This window comes from Pteropus vampyrus, unplaced genomic scaffold (assembly GCF_000151845.1).
Source record: "Pteropus vampyrus isolate Shadow unplaced genomic scaffold, Pvam_2.0 Scaffold10, whole genome shotgun sequence".
In the NCBI taxonomy this organism is placed as follows: Eukaryota; Metazoa; Chordata; class Mammalia; order Chiroptera; family Pteropodidae; genus Pteropus; species Pteropus vampyrus.
In genome coordinates, this window is record NW_011888791.1 from 7,897,438 (window position 1) to 7,904,532 (window position 7,095).

Consider the following 7,095-nt stretch of genomic DNA (forward strand, 5'->3'; position numbering starts at 1 on the left):
GTTATGGTTAGTTATCTTTAAGTTTAGCTATCTTTGGTTCGGTTGGTTGAAATCTACTATTCATGAGGCTGACATCAAGGTCATCGATTTTTAAAATGTCTTTTACATTACACAGAATAAACCTCTATTATGGGACTATAAACAATGCTAGAATTCCAGGTGGTTGCCACTGATCAAAACATGGGTGGCTAAAAGAAAATCTATTATTCCTATTTGGAAAAACTGCTCAAAATGCAAGTCATGCTGATAGCAGCTCAATAGTTTAATATTTTTTTACATAAAATAATAACATATACTTTAATTTGAAAGGCATTTCAAATCATAATATGGAGAATCAGCTAATTGTTCATGGGGGATACATGATTCATTCAAATAAAATATTTATTACTAGATATCATGTTTTTAGGAGAATATTCAAGAAGAACCCTTTTATGTTTATTTGGAAAAAATATGTATCTTGTATTCTTGCTTAACAATATAGAGAAAAGAGTATTTTTGTTTTGTGGACTCACACATTGTTTAAATAATTGCCCACTAGCAACCTGCACAAATGATCTTCAACAAGTGAATATATTGTACACATTTAGAGGATTTAGCTTTGCAGGACATTTTATAAAATTTCTATGTATTTTATAACAAAGATCTCTGAATGTGGAAATATTTAGCTAAATTACAATTTGACAAAAGAAAGATGACTTTCATTGTCATCCCAACTGAGTTTGGGTTGGAGTCTGGGATCCTTCCATACATTTTGTTTTAGAAATCTTGGAAGGGTTACTTTGGTAGCAACTATAATTAAGATGATCCCTTGTAAAATGCATGGCATGCAACTTAGAATTAATACTGGCAAAAATAATAAATGTTAAGACACCAAATGTCTCAGTATCAAGACTAAAAATATTATTATGTAAGCATCTTTTATTTACAGTGCAAAAGAAATTGATGTTCATGATCATGCCTAAGAGGCATTCCAAAATATAAAGAAGGTGTAAAATTAATAAAAGTTAAATTATATTTAATGCAGTCTTGGAGTTAGTGTATTTGATTGTATTTTGTTTGACAATTGATTATTCATATGTGGTATACAGAGTGACTTTCAATTTCCCAGAACAGAGCCTGTAAAACTTATGAACAGATTGAGTTTGCAAAATATATTTGTATACCAATTTATTTGGAACTAGGAAAATATGTTTCTATGAAAACAATGCTAGATTATTTATACAGATAAACTTAATATGTATCTATTATGCGCCAGGCAGTACAGAAATAAAAGAAAGATGACTAATTCTCTCTCAAAAACCTTACAACAGTTAATGAGTGTGGTAGAGGTAAATGTAGAGTGCTTTGGGTACAAATAATGGGTATATAAATCATTCTAGGACCAAAAAGGGCTTTCCTTATAGGACACAATGCATGAATAATTTTAAAGAATAAATGAATATTAGCATATTTGTTGTGTGAGGAAGAAGGAGGGCAACCCAGGAAGAGGGAACAACATATGTAAAAACATGGTGGCATAGAACAATAGGATCTATTCAAGTAAGTACTAATGGTTTGATGTTGCCAGAACAGGGGACTGAGGGGGAGAATAGGGTAGAAAATTGGACATGTCATTTTAAAGTTATGAGTAGCTTTTGATGTTTCATTAACAGAGAAGTGAGATTATTATGTTACTGCTTTGGAAAGACTATTCTAGTAGCTCTGTGGAGGGCCAACTGAAAGAGTATCACAGATAAAGGAAAGCCAGGTAATAGATGAATGCACATGTCCAGGGGTGAAGTGATAGGGCCAGAACTATGGCAAGTATTATAATGATCCTTATTAAAAAATCCTTTTGGCTTCTATCTGCATCCCATTCTCTATAGAGAGTAGACCAATCTCTTTGAACTGGTTGGGAAATAGATATCATCCTGCTCTCCATTTCCATACTACTTCATTATCTCTCCTGAATCCTGCAGGCTGATCACTTTTCTTTTTCCTTTAGCCAAACAACCCAAACCAAACCAAACCAAACCAAACCAAACCAAACCAAACCAAACCAAACCAAAACAACCCCTGATGCTTATTAGATTCCTATGTGTATAGCTGGTGAGACCATGGGGACAGAATTAAGGAGATCTGCAGCTTCTCATGACATATTTCTGCTGGGACCTTTCTGATATAACAAATCCATAGGATTTATTAGATTGATTGGATGCTTAGAGAATGAGAGAAAGGAAAAAATTTAGGATAATTCTTGCTTCTAGTTCAAGTAATAGAGGTGTCATTTATTGAGATAAGGCTTACAGGAAGGGAAATAAAATGCAAGGGGGAAAAAGATAAGTATAGTTAGGAATCTTTGGGATGTCCAAGGAGACAGCTGAGTAGACAGTGTTATGGTACTAAGATTAAGGAGAAATGTGGCTGGTGGTGTAGGCTGGGGAGTCATCTGCATATTGGAACTCATTGAAAATGTATTTCAAGCACCTACATGCATAAAGCAAATACTAACTGACATAAAGGGAAGAATTAATAGCAATACAGTCATAGTAGGAGTCTTTAATACCCCACTGACATCAAGGAGTCAATCTTCTAGACAAAAAAGTCAGCAAGGAAACAGAGGCCTTAAACGACACATTAGCCTACATAGATTTAGTTGATAATTTTAGAGCATCTTACCCCAAAGCAACAGAATATACATTCTTTTCAAGTGCATATGAAATATTTTCCAAGATAGGCCATGTTAGGCCACAAACCAAGTCTCAATAAATCTAAGAAGATTGAAATCATACCAAAGAATCTTCTCTGACTACATGGTATGAATTAGAAATCAATTACAAGGGGGAAAAAAAAAAACCTCTGAAAAACACACAAACATGTGGAGGCTAAATAACATGCTATTAAACAGTGAGTGGATTAACAATGAGATAAAGGAAGAAATCGTAGCAATACAGGCATACCTCAAGAAACAATAAAAATCTCAAATAAACGATCTAACCTTACACCTAAAAGAACTAGAAAAAGTACAGCAAACAAAGCCCAAAGTGAATAGAAGAAAGGAGATAATAAAAGTCAGAGTGGAAATAAATAAGATAGAATCTAAAAAAAAAAAAAAAATACAAAATATTAATGAAACCAAGAGCTGGTTCTTTAAAAAAATAAACAAAATTGATAAACCTTTAACCAGACTCATCAAGGAAAAAAAAAGATAATCCAAATAAATTAAAAAAATAATGAAATAAGAGAAGTGACAGCTGACTCCACTAAAATACAAGGGATTATAAGAAAATACTACAAGCAATTATATGCCAGCAAATTGGACAACCTGGAAGAAATGGATACAGTTCCAGAAATATACAATCTTCCAAGACTGAAGAAACAGTCAAGAAGAAACAGAAAATCTGAACTGACCAATTACTACTAATGAAATCAAATCAGACATCAAAAAACTCCCACAATACAAAAGTTCTGGACCAAATGGCTTTACAGGTGAATTTTACCAAATAAAGAATTAATACCTATTCTCAAACTATTCCAAAAAAATGCAAGAAAAGAGAAAGCTCCCAAGCTCATTCTACGAGGCCATCATTACGCTGATTCCAAAACCAGAGAAAAACATTACAAAAAAGAAAATCAGAGGCCAATATCCCTGATGAACATAGATGCAAAAATCCTCAACAAAACATTAGCAAACTGAATTTAGCAATATATTTATAGGATTGTACACCATGATCGAGTTGAATTCATTCCTGGGATGCAAGGTTGATTTAATAGCCACAAATCAATTAATATGATACACCACATTAACAAAATGAAGAATAAAAATCATTTGATTATATCAATAGATACAGAAAAAGCATTGAACAAAATCCAGCATCCATTTATGATAAAAACTCTCAGCAAAGTGTGAATAGAAGGAATATACCTCAAGATAATAAAGGCTAGACATGACAAATTATAGCTAACATCATACTCAATGGTGAAAATCTGAAAGCATTCTTCTTACGATTAGGAACAAGACAAGAATGTCCACTTTCACCACTTCTATTTAACATGGTATTGGAAGTCCTAGTACAGCATTCAGACAAGAAAAATAAATAAAAGGCATTTAAATTTGAAAGGAAGAAGTAAAACTGGTGTTATTTGCAGATGACATGATACTATATATATAGAGAACCCTAAACATTTCACTGGAAAACTATTAGAACTGATAAATGAATTCAGAAAAATAGAAGGATGCAAAATTAATATTCAGAAATCAGTTGCATTTCTATATACCAATAACAAATTAGCAGAAAGGGAACTTAAGGAAACAGTCCCATTTATAATTGCATCAAAAAATACTTAGGAATAAAATAATCAAAGAGGTAAAAGATTTATAATTGGAAAATTATGACATTGAAGAAAGAAATTGAAGAAGATACAAATAAATGGAAGCATATACTGTGCTCATGGATAGAAAGAATTAATATTATTAAAATGACTATACTACCCAAAGCAATCTACAGATTGAATGAAATTTGTATTAAAATACTAATGGCATTTTTCACGGAACTAGAACAAATAATCCTAAAATTTATATAAAGTTGCAAAAGATCCCAAATAGCCAAAGCAATCTTGAGAAAGAACAAAATTGGAAATATCACACTATCTGATATCAAACTATACTACAAGGCAATAGTAATCAGAACAGCATGATACTGGCATAAACAGGCATGTAGATCAATGGAACAGAATGGAAAACCCAGAAATAAACCCATGAATATGTGGTCAATTAATCTATGACAAAGGAGGCAAGATTATACAGTGGGGTAAAGACAGTCTCTTTAATAAATGGTGTTGGGAATACTGGACAGATACATGCAAAAAAAAAAAAATGAAACTGGATCACCTTCTTACACCATATACAAGAATAAACTAAAAATGGATTAAAGACTTAAATGGAAGACCTGAAATCATAAAACTCCTAGAAGAAAACAGGCAGTAAATTCTCTGACATTACTCTTGGTAATATTTTATTTCTAATATGTTGCCTTGGGCAAGGGAAACAAAAGAAAAAAATCAACAAATGGGACTACATCACACTAAAAAGGTTTTTACAGCCAAAGAAACCATCAACAAAACCAAAAGACAACCTACTAAATGGGAGAAAATATTCACCAATGATATGTCCAGTAAAGGGTTAATATCCAAAATTTATAAAGAACCCATGCAACTTAACACCAAAAAACTAACAATCTAATTAAAAAATGGGCAGAAGACCTGAATAAACATTTTTTCCAAAGAGGATGTACAGATGGCAGATAGACATATGAAAAGATGCTCACGGTACTAATTATCAGAGAAATGCAAATTAAAACCACAACGAGATATCACCTTACACCTGTCAGAACAGCAATCATATATAAAAATGTCGACAAACAACAAGTGTTGGCAAGGACGAAGAAAAAAGAACTCATGCATTGTTAGTGAGATTGTAAATTGATGCAGCCACTATGTAAAACAGTATGGAGGTTCCTCAAAAAGTAAAAAAATAGAACTACCGTATGAACCAGAAATTCTATTTTTGGGTATTTATCTAAAGAAATCCAAAACACTAATTCAAAAAGATATATGCACCTCTATGTTTACTGCAGTGCTACTTATAATAGCCAAGATATGGAAGCAACCAAAGTACCCATCAATAGAGGACTGGATAGTGAAGAAGTGGTTCATATATACAATGGAAAATTACTTGGCCGTAAAAAGAATGAAATCTTGCATTTGCTACAACATAGATAAACTGGGAAGATATTATGGTAATTGAGATAAGTAATACAAAGAAAAATAGCATATAGAATCTAAAACAAAATAAACAAATAAAACAAAACAAAATGCATTTCAGATTCACTCACTGAGAAGACAGATTAAATTTGGTAGACTGAGGAAGAAGACATGAACAACTGTAATTTAAGAGGCTATTTGGAAGAGGACTCCTTCATTTAAACCAGAGAGATTGCATATATACAATGGAATATTAGTCATAAGAAAAGATGAAACACTGCCATTTGCAACAACATGAATGGATCTTGAATTACCATGCTAAGCGAAATAAGTCAGACAGAAAAAGTTGAGAATGATATGATTTCATTTATATGTGGGATATAAAACTGAAAGCAACAAATAAATAAGACAAACAAACAAAACTCGTAGATACAGACAACAGTTTAGTGATTATCAGAGGGAAAGAGGTGGCGGGCAGGTAGATAAGGAAAAGGGACTCAAATATATGGGATAGAAGAAAATTCAACTTTGGGTGGTGAACACAATGCAATACATGTATGATGTATTATTGAATTGTACACTTGAAACCTATTTAATTCCATTAATCAATGTCACTCCAATAAACCAGAGCGCTTATTAATCAATCCTAATCGAAATATCTAAAACTTGTTTCCAAGAAAGGAAGGAATGAAATACCCTTTAAAAACATGACTCTCTGGTCTCTCTGGTAGAAGGAACTGTACAAGCATGATGTTGTGCTTACTGAGAATTTACAAACAATTTGTAAAATACAAAGTAGAATTAAAGTGTAAGAAAATAGTCATGAAAGGGATGGAATAAGTATGTGTAGTTTCTTCAAGGAGCAGTGTTATCTGGTACAGTCAGAACAATTTCAGCTAAACTGTAGATAAGTATGCCAAAGAAACAGTCAAATGTCAGAGAATTCTATAGAAAAAATTCACTTTCTTGAAATATTTTTTCTAATGATCACAGGATGGCATGAAATGTTCTTATGTAAGCAATTCTGAAGAAGTCTTGCTGTTCTGAACGGCAGATTTCTTCTTGTCAAGTACAGCAGAACAAAGAAATATATAATAAAAAGAAACCAAGGATAACAAATTTTTTTTTTTTGCAAGAGCTGCTGTTTGTGGAAATTCTTCTTAGTCCTTTTCTGTTTGGTTACAATATTTTACTGAGTAAACAAATTTGAATGGCTATTCTTAGCAGAGAAATTTGACCGTTTACATGAACCAAGAAGTAATACTTAGTAAGGTTGAGAGTCGACTAAAACTTGGTTGCTGCTACCCGGGCTTTCTGAAACTTCTCATTTTTAGGCATCTGCAACACAAGGCT